This window comes from Daphnia pulicaria, chromosome 6 (genome assembly GCF_021234035.1).
Source record: "Daphnia pulicaria isolate SC F1-1A chromosome 6, SC_F0-13Bv2, whole genome shotgun sequence".
NCBI lineage: Eukaryota > Metazoa > Arthropoda > Branchiopoda > Diplostraca > Daphniidae > Daphnia > Daphnia pulicaria.
Window position 1 is genome coordinate 16,890,273 of NC_060918.1, and position 18,496 is coordinate 16,908,768.

General features: G+C 36.9%; 1 long non-coding RNA gene across 1 annotated transcript; it reads left to right on the forward strand.

The window, feature by feature from the left end:
- The first annotated feature begins 2,031 nt into the window (after nucleotides 1-2,031).
- Nucleotides 2,032-2,892, forward strand: LOC124341831. Its single transcript, XR_006918623.1, has 3 exons — nucleotides 2,032-2,224; nucleotides 2,280-2,482; nucleotides 2,800-2,892. It is a non-coding gene; the product is annotated as an uncharacterized LOC124341831 (long non-coding RNA).
- The last annotated feature ends 15,604 nt before the right edge of the window (nucleotides 2,893-18,496 follow it).

Genomic DNA, 18,496 nt, shown 5'->3' on the forward strand with positions numbered 1-18,496 from the left:
AACACTCTCCACTCTCGCTTTATAGCCAAAATTTCACATTTTAAAATTTTCCTTTTCTGTTGGAAATATTTGATTAAACTACAACGTAAAATCTGCTTACTTTTTGCAAGAATCAGTAAGAATTTGTGTAGTACAGTGTCTCCTTCATAGGGATTAATTTTACTATAAATTGCTGCAGAAAGTTGATTACCGTCAAAGCTGTAATTAAATTTGGGATCTTTTAGTTCAATTCTTAGGAAAATAATTTTTTTCAAATCAACCCCAATCTTCTCGAGAAAATTTAATAGAAATGCCTTTAGAAAAAAGTAATTATTTGTTTAATTTTTAACAAAAAAGAAACTTACTAAATTTACGGGTTTGCATGGTAATTGAGCTTCGTGATTGAATACCAAAAAGAAAATCCATTTTTGTCTTCTTCCTGTGCTCCAATTATTTGGAGCTTCAACAACATTGAAGCATAGGACATGTGTGGTTTTACTTTTGTTCCTTTAAACTGAAAAGCTGGTGTTGTAGCATCTTGGAATCCAACCAATTGAGAGCAACCAGATTGAAATAAACCCTAATTTTTCATGTTGAATGTCATCTTTAAAGTATTTCTTTTTTTTAAAGAAGAAAATTAAGAAAATTAATTATTAAATATCTATATTTTATCATTCTTAACATACTCAATTTCGATTATAGCTTTTTCATGTAGTGCTGGACCCAAAGCATGTTCTATTAAACTCCAAGGGTTGCTTATTCTTGTGATGTAGAATAACTTTAATGTCTGTAGGTTGAGTTTTATTGGGAGTACATAATATGGTAAATCCAGTTTGAAAAGGTAACTAGGAAATATGTCTTCTTCTAGACGTTTTTTCCATTTCTTCCATCAATCAACCCAAAATGTTCGAAATTAGAGTAACTTTCCTGCCTTATAATTTCGAATTTTGTTGGAGTAAAGTGTTAGGCAACTATGTTGTATGCAGGTAACAAATTATATTGGATGACATACCTGTCAGTACAAATCTCTTTCACCAAGAATTTCGAATTTTACACATCGTGTCCCAATGATAACAGCAATAAGCAGAAAATATTGTCACGTTCCGACTGTCCCCTAATGCTTTTGTCCCTTAAGTGAGCGCTGGATGGCTTCCGATCAACCTGAGTTCCTATTTGTAACCTTTTTCCCATAGCAGATCTTGACCACCATTACCGGCAAGGTATTTTTGTTCCCCGTTACTTAGACAGTTGGAGCATTCCATTTAACTAAAGACTGGAACAAGAACGTCTAATAATAAAGCGTAACTATCAAAATATTCAAAGACACTTCTGTAAATAACATGCATACTTTTTTTCAAAAATGTTATCGTCGGCATCAAAGATTTAGTTTTAGCGGAAAAGACATAGTAAATTTTAAAACATGATCTATTGTGGAAAGGCATAGTTTTGTAATAGTTTAAATCAAAATCTATGCACAAAACTTATTTGCAAGTTGAACATCGTATACAACTTAAGACTGCCTTTTGGCATTGATAAAACTTTTGTGAAAAATTTGGAGCTTCATGCATTATAAATGCGGCCATTAATTCTTCTCTCCTCACATCCCAAGAATTGTCAATATCCTGTCTTTCCGACCACTTTTCGTGGTTTTCATTTTTTTTTGTTGTTCTGCTTGTTATGCAATTACATTTCCTCGCAAATCTTTCTCAGTCTTTGTTGATGAATATAAATCCCTACAGAGATATTGTTATTAGTACACAAATAACAACTGTTTTTTTCTTTGTATTATAAGAAAAACAGCTAAAGGATCTGCATTGAGGCAATCAACTAGAAATAGAAAAAAGAAGGATTTTGACGATGGAGAATTCGAAGGAGTGTCGGCAAAATCAAGAACTGAAACTGTAAAAATTAGCTGATGAGTAGTAGTTTTAACATTGCCAGCACGTATTTCTCACCTCATGCTTTTGCCTTTTAAATAATGTTCAGTTGTTTTAATACGAAATTTTGAAGAATTGACATGTGCCGATGTAGTTAACATTTGTTGAAGTTAATATTACAACCCCGAGATCCCAGTTGCTGAACCCCATGTGTTGCATAACCCAATCCTCTCTTCCCCTTGACATCAAGCATATAGTCGTCTGCTAAGCCCAGATCTCACTCACTCTCACACTGACACTACGACGGTACAGTCACAGTTCCTCTCTAAGTATACCATCACTGTGTGTCTTTTGATAACGTGTAACGTGTAAGTTGTATTGCTGCCTCTTTCTATTGTATAGATTAATAAATAATCTCAACAGGTTATGGGCCCAGGTTCACGCATCGACTGATTAGAAAGATGGCAAACAACGTAAGTGAAAATCATCTCAAAGATGTCAGCCATGTCCCTAAGTTTGATGGAAGCAACTTTCGTGAGTGGAGCTACGAACTTCGCATGATTCTTCAACAACTAGGTTTACTTTCAATCATGGAAGCAAGAGTTGGACACACAATCCCCACAGAGGTAATCGTGTAAGCCAAACATAAATTCGATCACACATTTATTTCAAGGCTATGCAATTTAATATTCTCAAACATGTACGAATCCCAGACTTATTTTGATTCACACACATGCAAGAACTTTAGACTCATTCTAGTCACTCACATATACGAATCCCAGACTTATTCGATTCACACATATGTTAACCTGACACTTTTTTGTCTCAACACCCTGCAGTTTAATGATGTCACATGTAAGAATCCCAGACTTATTCGATTCACACACACGTGTTCACACAAACTGTCATATCATGCTAAAAAAAAACATTTGTCAACTTTCAGATAACTAATGACAGAGGGCAAGTTACCAACACCGCCCAAATTGAAGCATGGAATCTGAAAGATGTCACGTCCAGAAACTACATCTTTGCCACACTTTCTAAACCAATGAAGGAGAGTCTTTATTCGTGTAACACTGCAGCTGACATGTGGACAAAACTCAACAATCAATATCAGCTCAGGGCGGCCGATAATCTCCATCTTCTTTGGCAGAGCTTTTACGACTTTTCTCATCTCTCTGGTGATGACATGACAACCCATTTACAAAAACTATCAAGCATTGCCGACAAATTAAGAGAAATTGGTCAACCCATGGACGAGATGCAGTTGGTAACAAAGGCCCTGGCTACCCTACCAGAAAAATTCAGAATTGTTAGATCGGTTTGGGCGAGCGTCCCTCTAGAAGAAAGAACCATGGATAATCTACTCCAACGTCTACGTTCAGAAGAAAACGTTCTCAAGTCATACGAGAGGAACGACGACGCCAGCCAAGCTGCATATGTAGCTCGTAATCGCAGTTCAACCAGAGGAAACCACCATTGCAAATGCGGAGGTTCATCGGGTGCAAGACCTCGTCACCGAACTCAAGATGGCTTCGTTGATCAACGCTCACCACGTGAAGGTCCGCGCTGCGGTTACTGCTCTATCTTTGGTCATGAAACACACGAATGCAGAAAGAAGAAGAAAGCAGAGCAAGAACAAAAAGAAACAGCTGCATTGTAAATGTAGAAAAGAAGAAAAGCAGCCAACACCTTCCTGTGCCGAAGCTTAAAAGTTTCAATGATGTGTATTTGATATTGTGTATGTTCCCAATTTGAGATCTTGGTTTGAGGGGAAGTGTTGATGTTTAATATATGCAACCCAAAGATTCCAATCCCCAACTTGACATCTCGGTTTGAGGGGAAGTGTTGAAGTTAATATTACAACCCCGAGATCCCAGTTGCTGAACCCCATGTGTTGCATAACCCAATCCTCTCTTCCCCTTGACATCAAGCATATAGTCGTCTGCCAAGCCCAGATCTCACTCACTCTCACACTGACACTACGACGGTACAGTCACAGTTCCTCTCTAAGTATACCATCACTGTGTGTCTTTTGATAACGTGTAACGTGTAAGTTGTATTGCTGCCTCTTTCTATTGTATAGATTAATAAATAATCTCAACAACATTCTGGGTTATCCATTATAAACAAGTGGGTACAAAGAATATCCCAAATGATGATGAATATGAAGAAAATGCCCAGTTCGTTGCTGAAACGGGCACTGATGATGAGCAAAGCACCAAAGATTCACAGTCATCTTCTAATTTGGACGAGAATACATGCAACGGAAACAACTTAGATCGTAAAATTGTAGTTACAATAATTTTAACTTGAACGATACAATTTTCAGCTGATATATTATTGGCCACTTTAAGTAACTTTACTTCAGCTTCTGATTACAACTTAACCTTAATCATTTATAATTCTATTGTTTAAAAATTTGTATTTGGCCAAGATACTCATTATTTAATAATGAATAATTGTTTTTGCACTAGTGAAGAATCAGAGGATGAAGACCAAACTGAAGCTGAAGTTCATAAACATGAAAAGAGAATCCAGTTGCTGAAGTCCATGAGAAAAGAGATAAGAAGAAACAACAGCAAATAGTCAACGGCAATGAAGCAAAAACACACGATGAAGAAAAATGATGACTACTCAAAAGAAAGTAATAACGTTGCCGTATGAAACATTGTCTTTAAGAAACATCAATTTTCAGGGATACGTGTGGCAAAAAACAGCCATCCAATGTGTCTACTAATGACATACAATAGTTGCGTTAATGGCAAGTCAAATTCGTCTACTGCTTCTTCACGTTCACTTGATTTACTGTAAAAATAATATGTCAGAATAAATTTTTTAAATCCAAATGTCGAGTTTAACAAATTTGTCTTTGTACATTTAGAAAATCAGCTGCAGTCCAGAGAAAAATATTTGAAATGGGCATCAAATAGGATTTAATATTACAAGGAAAATCTAGCAAAATGAATTGAAATATATATTACAACACAAATCAAAACCTTTTCCTCTTAGTTAGAGATGAACAAGTTGATTTGTATTTAACAATGTTATGTTTAAGTATTGTTAATCCAACAATCGTTAGCAAATTCAAAGGACTGGACATTTAGAAATGTATAGAAAGAAAGAAAAACAGCGTTTTATTTATTTTCGAAGGAAATTTATTAACATTTCTTCTGTTATTTCTAGATTCTATTCTTGATCGATTTCCAAATGAAACGGTGGCCAGGATTCATTAAAAATATGTTGAAGTTTTTACAAAAACAAGAAGTTCCATAAAGTCCAAGTCTGCAAAGAAAAACGAATAACTTAATATCATTTGTCACATTATATGTATTTATATGTAATCCACGTTTCATTGCGCGTCAGTTGAAATAAATATAATTCAGGTAAATTAATAAATATCAAGCTCATGTCAAATTGCTTCTATAATTTTCATATTTACATTTTCAAATCACAAATATATCTGAACAATAATTAGAAAACGATCTCTATTTTACATCCCTTCGTAGGATATATCCAATAAATGTTATATATGAGAATCATTTTGTATTTTGTTATCTCGTGAATGACGTCGCTATTTATAGATAATTTCCACATGTCCCAGAAATTTTATCGTTTTTTAATATGTTAAAACTAGCCTTGTTAGCGTTCTCACTTAGATGTCATTAGGGAATAGTAATAATAACATCATTTTAAGGTTCTAAAAACGATTTAATTTTTGTAAACGTTCAAACGAGCCTCTTTTGCGTTCCCACTTGGATATCCAAATGACATACCTTAAGTATCCATTTTTTATCCGAAAAACGATAACAACCGACTACAAAAATGATATCAAAACGATTAAACGACATCATTTGTGCTACTTGGGTACTTACTGAAATCTCTCACTACTTCTTTTTCCCTCTGCAATGTTGAAGGCAACGGAAATATTAGCCTGGTTCTTCATTTCAATATCGTCAGACTGACACTGATTACCCTTTACATACGATACAGACGTTACAGACTTCTTTTTGGGTGTACTAGCACGCTATAGATAGAAAATGATCACTCTTCGACAGAATTCCATTCTTTCTGTTAAAAAGACCATAGAATTAGAAGTCCGATCCAACTAATCCAGTTCCATGTAGTTGGGCCCTTTTTAATCTTTCCCCATTTCTATGACAAGTTTTACTTGATCTTGTTTTCATGATAGAAGAAACAGCATCAAACTCGGAATTCCAGCGGATCGGACAACTGGCGTTTTCAGTTGCCAACCTGTAAATTGCTAGAATATAAAAAAATCTGTATAATGAATTTAAACAAATTGTTGTTATACTAATAATACCATTAAAAGGCACTTATCCTATTCATAGTATGTAATTTCGGATCCTGGAATATACTTCTGTAACAGGAGTTCCACAAATTTAATATAGTTCCAAACGGTTCCTAATGACTAACTTTAAAAACAGCCAAGAATATTTTTAATCAATTGTTGCCATTAAATTCCAGGATTGTGAAACACATGGAATACGCTCGAAAATAAGTTTAGTGACAACAAATTCAAATGGTGCAGATTCAACATTTACTTCTTTAAGAAATTCGGCTGCATATAGCTCTTGGACTTCTATTTCATTTATTTCATCTTCTTATTCAATGTCCAAATCAATATAGACAACATCATCATCTATAGCTCAATGTCAGAATCGGTTATCGCTTTATGAGAAATCATAGTGTTTATTAAAATAAAGATACGAAATACAAGTAAATTAATACGGCTTTTAGTATTTTCTGTACTTTAATGTAATTAGTCTATTTACGAGCGCTCGATTTTTTTATTTTCTTTGTATTTGGCTTGCCACATTTCTCAGGAAATTTTGCTAACTTTTTGTCTTTCCATTTTGCTTTCGCGGCTTCCAAAACTGCTAGACGACGATTCTTCTCTCTTTCTTGGGAGCAATCTTACATATGTACTTTACGGCTTTCCTTATATTTTCTCCGTGGTCTGTGACACCACTTTTCCCACAATGATGAACTATGATCCAATGAGTCCAGAAATAAGTTCAGGGTGTGTGTCCTAATTAAGGAAAAGTTTAGTTTATTCATATATTTTTATACTATTTAGTAGTACTAAATAGTATATTTTAGTAGTACTAAATAGTATATTTTAGTAGTACTAAATACATATTTAATTCTCTTGCATCACAGCGCAGCAGATTTTATAATAATAGTATTCTCATCCAACCAATGGGCTATTATACCAATCCAGATATGATGAGTCGTTGACCAAATATCCGCAGTGAGACCAGTGTTGGCAACCGAACTCATGTCCGCTTTATATCCTCTTAAAATAGTTTACGTTCCTCCTTTTCAATCATTTTTTTATGTCCCTGCTCCCATTACATTATTGGCTTTGGCATTGAAACCTGTAACCATGGCATTGAAAGCGGAATCGTTGACAATGCTTACTTGTCTGGCTTTGCTAATCACGTTATTCATTATAAGGTTGTCATTTATTTTTACAAATTCTGGCAATTTTAACGGTTGCTTACTTGTCTTGAAATCGATCTAGAACTGCTTTTCTCCATATTGTTTCGGTCTGGAGGCAACCGTCTTTGAGGAAACAGGAGTTGCTAATTTCAATTTTTGGTTGTCTTTTTCGTTTTAAGTATTCAGCCTGAAGCTCATTATGTTTCTAAATAGTCATAAGAAGAATTCATCATAATAGGTTATCAGCAGTGGACTCTATAAAATTTATCTCATAATTGATCTGTTGACAAAGAATATCAATGTAGCTTACTAGCCGAAACATATGAAATGTCCATAAATTTTACTCCTTGGAAAGATTGCCTTTCAACTACGGGTCCACTGTATAATAGAAATAATTTAAACTCGTCCACTTTCCAACCTTCAAAGATCGTCCTTTCTGCTAAAACTTGGAAATCTTTTGCTACACTTTATTGTTCTCTCATTTATATTATCTAACGAGGTTTTCGACTTACGGAAAACACGATCTTTTCCTTTTTGTTTGAACGTGTTGTTTTCCAAGATTAGCATTTGTTGACTTACCTGTCTTACCTCACCAGAGAAATAACATTTTCTTCATGACTCTGAAACGCACCAAGTGCATATAATACAGCGGGAATCTTGTGTGTTGAAATACCAAATAAATATGAAAAGTTAATTAATTAATATTCTTGTTTTAAAATAATAATTTCACTATATTTAATTTTTTGGACCAAGAAGTCTTAGTTTTTCGGCAACTTTTTGTCAAACACTTCAAAAAATATTTCAATTATGTACTACTTCAGGACTTGCCCAGTAAATGTTGTTGCTTCTAACATATTCTTAAATGTATCTTGCTTTCTGTCTGATATTTATTAATTTGCCCTCAATTTTCTGTGTATACATATTACACAGTATATTTGAATTTACAACAACTTTTTTGAACTTACAACTTACACACAACAAGTTGAATATTGCGTCAAGTGTATGACACTGGTTTGAAACGCAGTAAACAAAATATATTTATTAATCAAGATTTACATGCGTTTAATTTTAGTATGAAACCCATTCATTACGAACTGTATCAACAAAAGAATAAAAAATTCAAATTAAGTTCATTTCAAAAACAACAAAATAATTCAAGTGTGTGACAATAGTATGAAACCCATATTCCCCGAATAAATCCCCAACACTTACAAGATTAACTGATACGGTGCTTGAATATAATTCTACATACAGTTCATATTGGTTTCAGCCACCCTCCGAAAAATGCAATCAACTAGAGGACAAAATATCATTAACGAGTGGGTTGCACCCGTTAGGAATGCTCTTGAATCTGATTCAAAAAAAATAACGTTTGCTCTAAGGAAAAATGAAGTAAATAATTTCGTAACGCAAATATCAGAAGAGTCTACAAACATCTATTCTGGAATATATTGTTGACGCTTTTTTAGCCCATAGATCATTAAATTTAAAACCCTTTAAGTTAAAAAATTATAGGAAAGCTACAATTTCACAGACGTTGAAGAAAAATCAGACTCACCATTATTTGAAACATTGGCGAACTCATCCACATCTTTTTTCTTCTGAGGAATTCCGAACAATTTTTCAATGTTTGTCGGGATCATCTCACATTGAAATCATACAAGGGAGTATTTTTCTTCAACTAGATGCCACAAGTTTTATGAAGTGATATGACATTAGGATAAAAGACAGTTCCGTTTTCTTCAAACAGAACAACATTTCTTATTTTTATTTGCAGCAAGCAAACCTGCTGATTTGGAGGTGGGAGCTTCCGTCAATTTCTTTAACACTGGCTCTAAAATATCAATTTCATGTCAATTTGCTATGCTATTGTCATTTAGACATTATTGTCTAAATATGCAACATGAAATGGACACGACTGTTGTGTGATTTATTTTGATATCCAGAAAATGTGAGTTTTATAGGGATGTTAATTATATGTGTATGTAGGAAGTTACACTTTTTTACATTTAAAAAGGGATGTGAAATAGATGTTTTGTTAGGTATCAACATTTAGTTATTCAATTGTCAATATATTAATCATGTACATAACACATTGTGTCTTACATCGTATTGATATGTAATCAAGTAGCGAAATAATTGTATCTAAATATAGATTGTTAGAGAAAGTTTTTCAATCCATTTTATTACATTATTTTGACGTAAAACTACAATTTTTAAAAAAAATTTATTTTCCGTTTTAAAACCGTTACAAAAAATATGTGATATAGACGTCGCTGTAACAAGCCGCACTATGACATCCCTAACTGCTATCAGCATCATTTTCTCACTATAAAAAGCTATTGAACGTATTCTCCACTCTCGCTTCAAGTAACTCTCCGAATCCGGCACTAAATCCTAGTTCGAACAATAGCCAGCACGGCTTCCGAGTTGGCCGATTAACCGAGTCAGTCGGATGGAAACTTGCCAACCTCATTAAAGGCAATTTTAAGAAGATGCTGATCACTTGCTGCGTTTTTCTGGTTATTAAAAGCACGTTTGAAGCCGCTTGGCAGCCCACGATACTTAACGGCCGATTAAACGTTCTCTTGAACGTTTTGGTTGACAACCTTGGATACCATATTTTAATTCGCCAACAAAATCATAGCCTAAGCTGGCGATCTGGTTCCCTGTACGTGGCACTACATCCCTGAGATAGCTCGCCTGTCAATGATCGACCATACCATTTCGTGGGACGCAAACGTTCAGCTAACGTTCAATGTGGCTAAAACTGGATACATGTTTTTCTCTTGTAAATGGCCGGAATCAATCAGACCCCCTACCTATCCATGTAAAATACACGGAAATAAATCCCTCCAGTAGTTGCACCTACCTTGGGCTCACTATCGACATAAAGCTGAACTGGCATGAGCTCGTAACGCAAAAAAGCACCAGCATCAAACGTCTACTTTTTATCGTAAACAAATGCTGAGGGCTCCCATGGAGCCTATCTCGGGAGAAACTCAACACAATTTACAAATCCCTATTCCTCCCCAAATTACCATGTGGCTGTATCGTCTAGGGTGAAGAATCAAGACTAAAATGGCGTACTAAATTACTCCGGGCCGCTCAGCAACCATTGATAATTACCATTTCCAGGTCCTTCAGAACAAACTCGACAGTGCCACCCCTTATTCTTGCCAACATTTGACCGTTCGACTATATCATCAAGGAGCGGATTCGCCTTAAAGTATTGTTGCATGACGATTTTTTGATGGCCCTCTCATTCTGCTGTAGACAACAACATATAGCCAGTGTTGAAAACGGTACTTTGAAAACGTAACGCGGTGGCCTAAGCTGGCGACTGCGGTAATTTTTTTTTTCAAAAAATGCGGTAGCGATAACGGTAGTGGTAAAAGTACCGCAGTAATACCACGGTACCGGTACAATTTATGTTACATTTGAAAAAAAATGCCTGAATTATTTATGCCTATCCTTACAATATTACCTTCGCATTTTCCAAATGAAGTGAAATTTAGAAAAAAGATTTACATGACAAAGCCAATTTGAAAAATCAAAAACTGAAAGTCTGAAGTCTAACTGACAGTCAGGAAAGTAGAAAATTCCATCTTCTCTAAAAAAAAACTCGACTTAAAAGCCTCGAAACTTGGCCACTAGATGGTGATTTTTAAGAAAAAAGTACCGGTACAACAGAGCGAAAGTTTCTGCCACGTTACTGCGGTACGGTACTTAAAAAATAGTAAGACCGCGGTAAAACCCTGCGACAGTACCGCAGTACCGCAGTAATAACGCGGTATTCAATTCACCGAGGTACTTCCACAAGCGCCACGTCTGGCGACTCCGCACCCATCCCCCAGTGTCGTATTCTTGCTGGTTTCTTCTTAGTAGAATTATTTACGTACGAGTTTATGTCATTTGCCTCTGGATGCACAATAGAGCTCCCATCCAATGGCAATCAGGATTTACATACGGTATGACTTTGGCAATGTAATCGCTAGAGTGCAGAAACATTTATATGAGGGAAAAGGGTGACTAAAAATGGACCAAGCCAAAACAAAGGGGAGACAACAAAAAAAGGAGGAAGAGGTTAATGCCTGGGAGGGGGGTGAGCTAGCCTTGGTCGATTCGAGACAGAAAAAACGGGGAAAGAGGTTTGCGGATCAAAGTAAAATGAATAATGTAAATTTATGAAATCCAAACGAAAAAGGACACTGGATAAGGAAATTCAAATGATGGCAATGGGTGGTGATAGTGGTTGCCAAACCGCTATAAAAAAAAGAGCTCCTATCCAATGGCCACATCCAATGATGACGAAAAAGGAATGACTCCTGCGTGGCCTCAAAAATACATATCTGAAGGGGAGGGGCCTAAACATCGCCCACACCACACTTTCATAAGACACCCGAAGTATTTCGTTGACCTGAAGCAGCGAAAGTTCTTAATGTGTTTGTTTTCGTGAGGGTTACTCTCTAATTTTCTCTAAACCATAACTTGTTAGCCCACCATCTTCCATAACAAGTCGTGAACTAAGATACTCTTAGTATCCCATTTTTTTTTAACTCGAACGTAACACGTGAACTTCTATGTGTGAAATGGCAAGTCAAACAGTTAGTGAACTACTAAGATACCGGTATGCAATTCAACGAAATAACAACCTTTGGAATTTATCTTCACTGCATCACTAATGACTTCGAGAAAGAAAACCAAGGTGAAAACTTCAAAGAATATAACTTCAAGGAGGTAGAGAAGAAGTGGAATGTAAGTAGCGTCATCATTATTTAGTTATCGTTGTTTTTCTGGGGAAGGGTAGGTTGGTTTATGTCGAAAGTGGAATCAAAATTTTAATTTATGAAAATTGGCAAGAGGGTATGTTGCACGCAGTTTCACAACAAGGCACCCTATTGCAAGCTCTATTGCAGAAATGTCCCACAATTTAAGTTTCAACCCTTAGAGAAAACGAAAAGGACACTGGTTAAGACCATATTAATGATGGCAATGGGTGGTGATAGTTGTTGCCGAACCACTTTGAAAAAACAAAGCTCCCATCCAATGGCAATCAGGATTTACATGCGGTATTACTTTGGCAATCAAATCGCCCAAGGGCAGAAACATTTATATGACCGAGGGAAAAGGATGACCAAAAAAAGGAATGTCGACGAGGGGGATAACTTTGACCAAGTCAAAACGAAGGGGAGACAATAAAAGAAGGAGGAAAAGGTTAATCCCCGGGGGGGGGGGAGCTAGGCTAAAGCCTTGGTCGAGTCGAGACAGAAAAAAACGGGGATAGATACTTGAATTGTTTTTTTACAGATTTAGTCATCTCTATCCATCTCGTTTTTCTTCCCCCCCCCCCTGGACAATTTGAAATTCAATGGCATTCAATTAGTGGTTAGTGGGTTAGCTGGTTGTCGAATCGCTATAAAAAAATAGAACTCCCATCCAATGGCAACGAATGATAATCCTGATTGCCATTCTTTGCAGCCAATCGTACTATTTAAAAGTATACACTAGATATGTAAAATAATCCAACGTAAAAGGACACTGGATAAGGATATTCAAATGATGGCAAAGGGTGGTGATGATGGTTACCGAATAAATAAACCGAACCTATAAAAAATAGAGCTCCCATGGATCAGGGATATTTTATTTCATAATTATAAAAAAGATTAAGGACTTGAGGGCCCTAATATACGACGGCAACTACTTCAGTCCTAACCTTGATTTTCTTTATGTTCGTCTCCGTAAATCTCTTCAATTGTCTCAACCTTCTCTCCTCTTCGAGACCTTTTCGCCACGTGGGAACGATTCTGACGAGCTGTTTCCTCTCTTTTTTGGCTAATTCTATTCTGTTCCAATTTCTTGTGAACATGGTAACGTATAAACTTCCATACAATTAAGTGTAAGAGTGATGTGTCAAAAAGTGTAAAGGTTTCGCTGAGTGAAAATGTTAACGCATCTTTACCTTTGACGTCTTTTGAGAAATCATCAACACCTTTTGTGAGAGGCAGTGAAAAATTTTCTGAACCACAAATTCTGGCAATTGTTAATTAAATTTAAAAATTACAATTATTTTTTTGTGTTTAATTGTAATTTTTTCTTTTCCCTAGAAATCTGCCAAACAAAAGCATTCCTTGATTCGGATCAACAACTTGAGCCCAAATTTTACCTTTAATATGCTTGCCGACTTTTGTTCCCAGTGTGGCAGAGTCGTATTTATTAAAAAAATTGATGAGACATTGCTTGTTGAAATTGACGTTGAAGCTGCAACTGCAGCCGCCTTCGTTACAAAGTTCGGGAAATATTTCCGCATTTATAACACTACGAGTGTTCTCCAGACGTCATATGGCAATGTCATCACCAATAAATCTGAAAAATGGAAGGTTTTACCATCAAATAATGTTTATTTTATGGAATAAAAAAGTAATTGTTATTTCATTTCTTGTAGGCGTTGATTGAAAGTTATAACCGTTCCAAGCTAGTTGATTTGTGATTTGAATATCAAAGTAAGCTAATTGAAAAAGAACAATTTCCAAATCTGGTTTAGCAGTTTAAAGTGCTAATTGAATGTGAGAATTGTAACTTGAACTCGATGCCATGGCATCGGCGACTACCGGCGGCGGAAGTGAATTATAGAAAAGGTACGGCCTGGATCGTTTTTGTAGAACGTGAATCTATTCTTTGGGGCCGGTCGTGTAGCCACCGGCCGCTCCACCAAGGCTTTGCCCAGAGTTGAATTAATTATGTCAACTCGGTTGGAAAGACCAAATTACACCTCCGTTCCTCTACATAACAAGTTATGTATGCAATTTTTGACACTATCCACAAAATCGGCGGTTATTTGAATTACCTGCCGATGGCGCCAATTGGTTATTTTGTTTTCGTTCATCCTTGGGAGAGAGAACAAAAAACGACGTTTTGGTGAAAGTCCCGAAGTGAGCAATACCCAGCCCATGATTCCAACTTTGACCACCAGGGACCCAAATCAAAACAACAATTTTCTGCTGTTTTTTTCTTAGAACTGGCAATGTGGGGTCTCAGGTCCAGTTCCCGAAATCTGGCAATTTTCCAGAAATTATTTTGAGAGATTATTTTGACAGCGAACCAGTGATTCTTGGCATCTATCGGTGATTTGCAACCTGAAATTGCATTCTGAGAAAAATTAGCAGACAACACGTAAAAATTCTACAAGTCTTCCAAAACAGTTGGGACTTTTTCGAAAAAATGGTTTAAGTCATTTCGAAATTAGGCATGCCCTGCATTTTAGAGGGCATAGTTTCGCTAAGCTTCGACTTCGGGATGCTATCAACTGAAGCAGAAGAGCTCGAGATTTTTTAACTCAAGTCAGATGCCATCTAGAGGTACAGGGAATGCTTCGCTGACTTGTACCAGGAAACAATACCTGGGCCAGTTTTGCTAGGAAAGGACCGATTAGCCACATCACCGGCGCCACGGTTTTGATCCAGCTGACGAAGAATGGACGTGCTGGCGTTCGTTGAGGCCGAAGGAGCCGTGAAATTACTTTGTCGAGGTACTGTCGTGGTTACCGTCGGCTCTTCTTTGTTGCGATAGGTCTTGTACATAAGTAGGTGCGGATGCCATATAAAATTAATTGCGGATACTTATAAAATTTTACCCCAAAATCAATACTTACAATATTTGTAACTTCATCTAAATGAAGTTTAATTTCCTTCTTGTATTCCAAGATTTTGTGTTTGTTGTAGTGTTTTGAAAGAGATCTTGTATTGTTGACAATATATTTGCAATATTGACAAAAATGCAAATTGTTTATCTTTTTTGTTTTAGAGTCCAATTTGGATGTTTTTGATACAAGAAATGGAAAATTACTGATTTGGCCAAAATCAGTTACTTTCAATTTATCTACAAATAAAGAGAAATAAATTAGAAATATTTGTGATAGTAGCCTAAAATAATTTAGATTACTACCAATAACATCCTGTCGTTTTTGACGCATATTAGAAATGCTATCCAAAATTTGTTTACGACGTTTTGAAGCAGCAACTTTTGTACAGTTAGCATACACATAACAAAATTTAACAAATTCGTCATCGATATTCTATAACATAAAAAAATTAATCGAATTCAACTTAACCAAAAAATAATTAATTACCGCAAGGTAATCAAAAAATTTGCGGTTCTCATCATCGCTTTCGTTCGGTTCATCAGAAAGGTTTAGTTCAATTACAAAAACCCCAAATGGGGTTAAGTGATGAACAGAAAATAAATGTTGTCTAGAAAGAAAAATTTCATAATCTATTTCAAATATTTCTTTGAATAGATTAACAATCTAATATATAAAAAAACATATTAATTTAAACAAATTAAAAAAGACATTTGTATTAAATAAATTACTTTTTTTGGGAGTTGCTCAAAGATTTCCCTATTTTCTTCGAAGCAATCTCCAAGAAATTCTTTTTTTAATTCCGATTGGTATTTCAAAGTCGCCATTTTTTATTCTGCAGAGGGAATTTCTATTTAACATAACAACACTATTATATATTATATTATTACACTATAATATTATTCTAACATTTAAGGGGGGGGGGGGGGGTGCGGGTGCCATTTCGTTACGAGGGCAGCGGCTGCTGCCTCTGCTGCAATCAACATCGAGAAGAAGCCGATTCCCAAACAGCAAATCACTTTCATCTTTTTTCTACTTTCTGGCATCGCCTTTGGGGGGCCGCAAGTATTGGTAAAGATTGGATGCAAGCGCTTGATTGCTTTTGAGCAACTTGGGTGAAATAAAAACGTCTAAAGATGAAAGGCGTTGGCTATGGGGTTTGATTGTTGACCGCAGCCAACAGCATTCGCAAGGGGGAGGGCCAGAATTAAGAAAAGAAAAAAAGGAAACCCAAAACAACAGCCAAAGAACCGAGCGCACACACATATACGTATATGTATCCTGGCTGACCTGCTGTGCATTCGCGCCAGTCCCAGATAAAACGCAACGCCGAATCCGCTCAGTTTCACGCACATTGGCTACGCGTTCAACTACGCCAGCGTATAATCCCCCGGGCCGTGCGGAGGGGATAGAAACGTGGATGAACACAACAAACGGGCCGAAAGAAAGAGAGAGAGAGAGAAATCTAAGAGGGGAAAAAACGAGGCCAAAGAAATAGCGTGATATTATTCGAGTGTGAGAGAAATGACGGGAGCGATAGCAGAGGAGGGGAAAAGAGTTTGGATTCGGAAAACTCGAAAAAGGAAAAAACTTCCTGTACACACATCGTCAAGCGAGTGATGTAGACCTGGTCGTGACAGCTCCTGTCATCTTTTTACGTACTAACCAGGTTCATTCCGCTCCCATAGTCGCGAGGGATTCCCGAAATTATTCACGACATCGACAAGCTGAAACCGAGAAAACGAAGCTTCCAATTTTCTATTTTTTCTTCTTTTTTCGTAAGTTACGCGCACAAAGAGAAGAGATAACTAGTTGGATGGATTGACGTTCGGAGTCATCTAATAACTTTGATGGACATGTCGACACTTTCGGGACGATCCCAAGCTCAGACACTCCCTTACGCCATTCAGAGATGACAAGAAAACCAATTTGAAAGATGCCTACGACGATATGGAAACAGCGGATATAGTATTACGCTCAGCAGCTTTCTATCAATCGATAGAGAAATCAACATTACCGAGAGCCATAACTGTGCACAGTCCACCTGTCGGTCGCGATCGTCGTCGTCTTATTATTATTACTATCTCCCGCAAAAATTTGGCTACCCGATAATATTAAAAATTAAGCCAGCCGAAATGTGTGTGTGTGCGCCTGTATGTCGAAAAGTTTATTCGCCCTCCCATATATGAACCCGCAGCGCCGACGCAGCGCGTACAATCCAGTAATAAAGTTCTTTGATTCCCAATCAAAAATGAAAAAAATAAAAAAAAAATAAAAATAGAAAATGTTAGAGAGTGGCGTGATGGTCAGCTCGTGAAAACTTTGCGTCTGCTGTGTCTTTTTCCCGTCTGTTTTCCGTGAACTAACGTCGAACTACCCACTCCCCCCCCCACTTCTATCTAGCCAACTTTGAAAACCCTCTTCACCTGGCCCTGTGTGTTTGATTAGAACGAAAGAAAAGAAAAGGTAAAAAGAAAGAAAAGAATCGCCCTTCGCTCAACTGTCGAATGGCCGCAGCATGTCCATGTTTTTTGCCCTTGTACACTAACACACAGTTCACATAAAGAGAGTTATGTATATATATATATATGATCGCATAGAGAGGCACATAAAACTTCTCTCTCTCTCACGCTGCTCCCGCTGTCTATATGCGCTGGACCCGTTCAACGCCGGAAAAAAGAAACAGAATAAAAACCAAAAAGAAAAGAAAAAAACCAAAAAGTTTGCCACCAAACAACAACAACAGAAACCAGCTGTTCGACCGTTGGCGTCCACCTTATAATACCGGCGTCGGCCGGTGGTGTGTGCACCGGGCAAATCATCAACTGGACTTTCTATCCCATCATATATATTATTATATCATTGGAGATATAATAGTATATGTCCATCTCCATAGCAAAGGCTATCGACACGCTATAGTCAACTTTTCCAAACCCTTTAGTATCGTATACGACCCCCCCCCCTCACCCTTTTCCTCAACCCCCCTCTCTCAACCTTCCGTTCACTTTACCCGACAGTCATCGACCAGTAAGCCCATTGCCACAATAGGTTCTCGTGATTCCCTCTTGATCCATTAAGGGACTCGGTTAAACGGGGGGAAAAAAATATCCAATCAAAAAGTGGAAATTGATTTTTTTTTTTTTTTTGTGGGTCAGAATTCGCTACTAACGCCACCGGCAAACGAAAGGGGCAAAAGAAAAGTAGTTCACGCAGAGGAAATGTCGAGTTTTTCACGGATTTATAAACAGGTCCGCAACCAGTCGAGTAATTTGAATAGACAATATGGACGCTCGACCTACTCTGTGTGAGTTTATGAATCAAAAGAAGTACGCAACGCACAATGTTTGGTCCCGTGTATGAAACTGGACGGCGTTCAACAATGGCCAAGAGACAAAAGGGAGAGAGACCTACTGCCTACCTACCCACACACAGACACAACGGATAGCAAAAGACACAAGGTTTCCGATCACAACGCACAAACAAATGGCTACATTTTCTACAAAACTGATTTCCTGCCTCTCTCCTATTTTGAAGG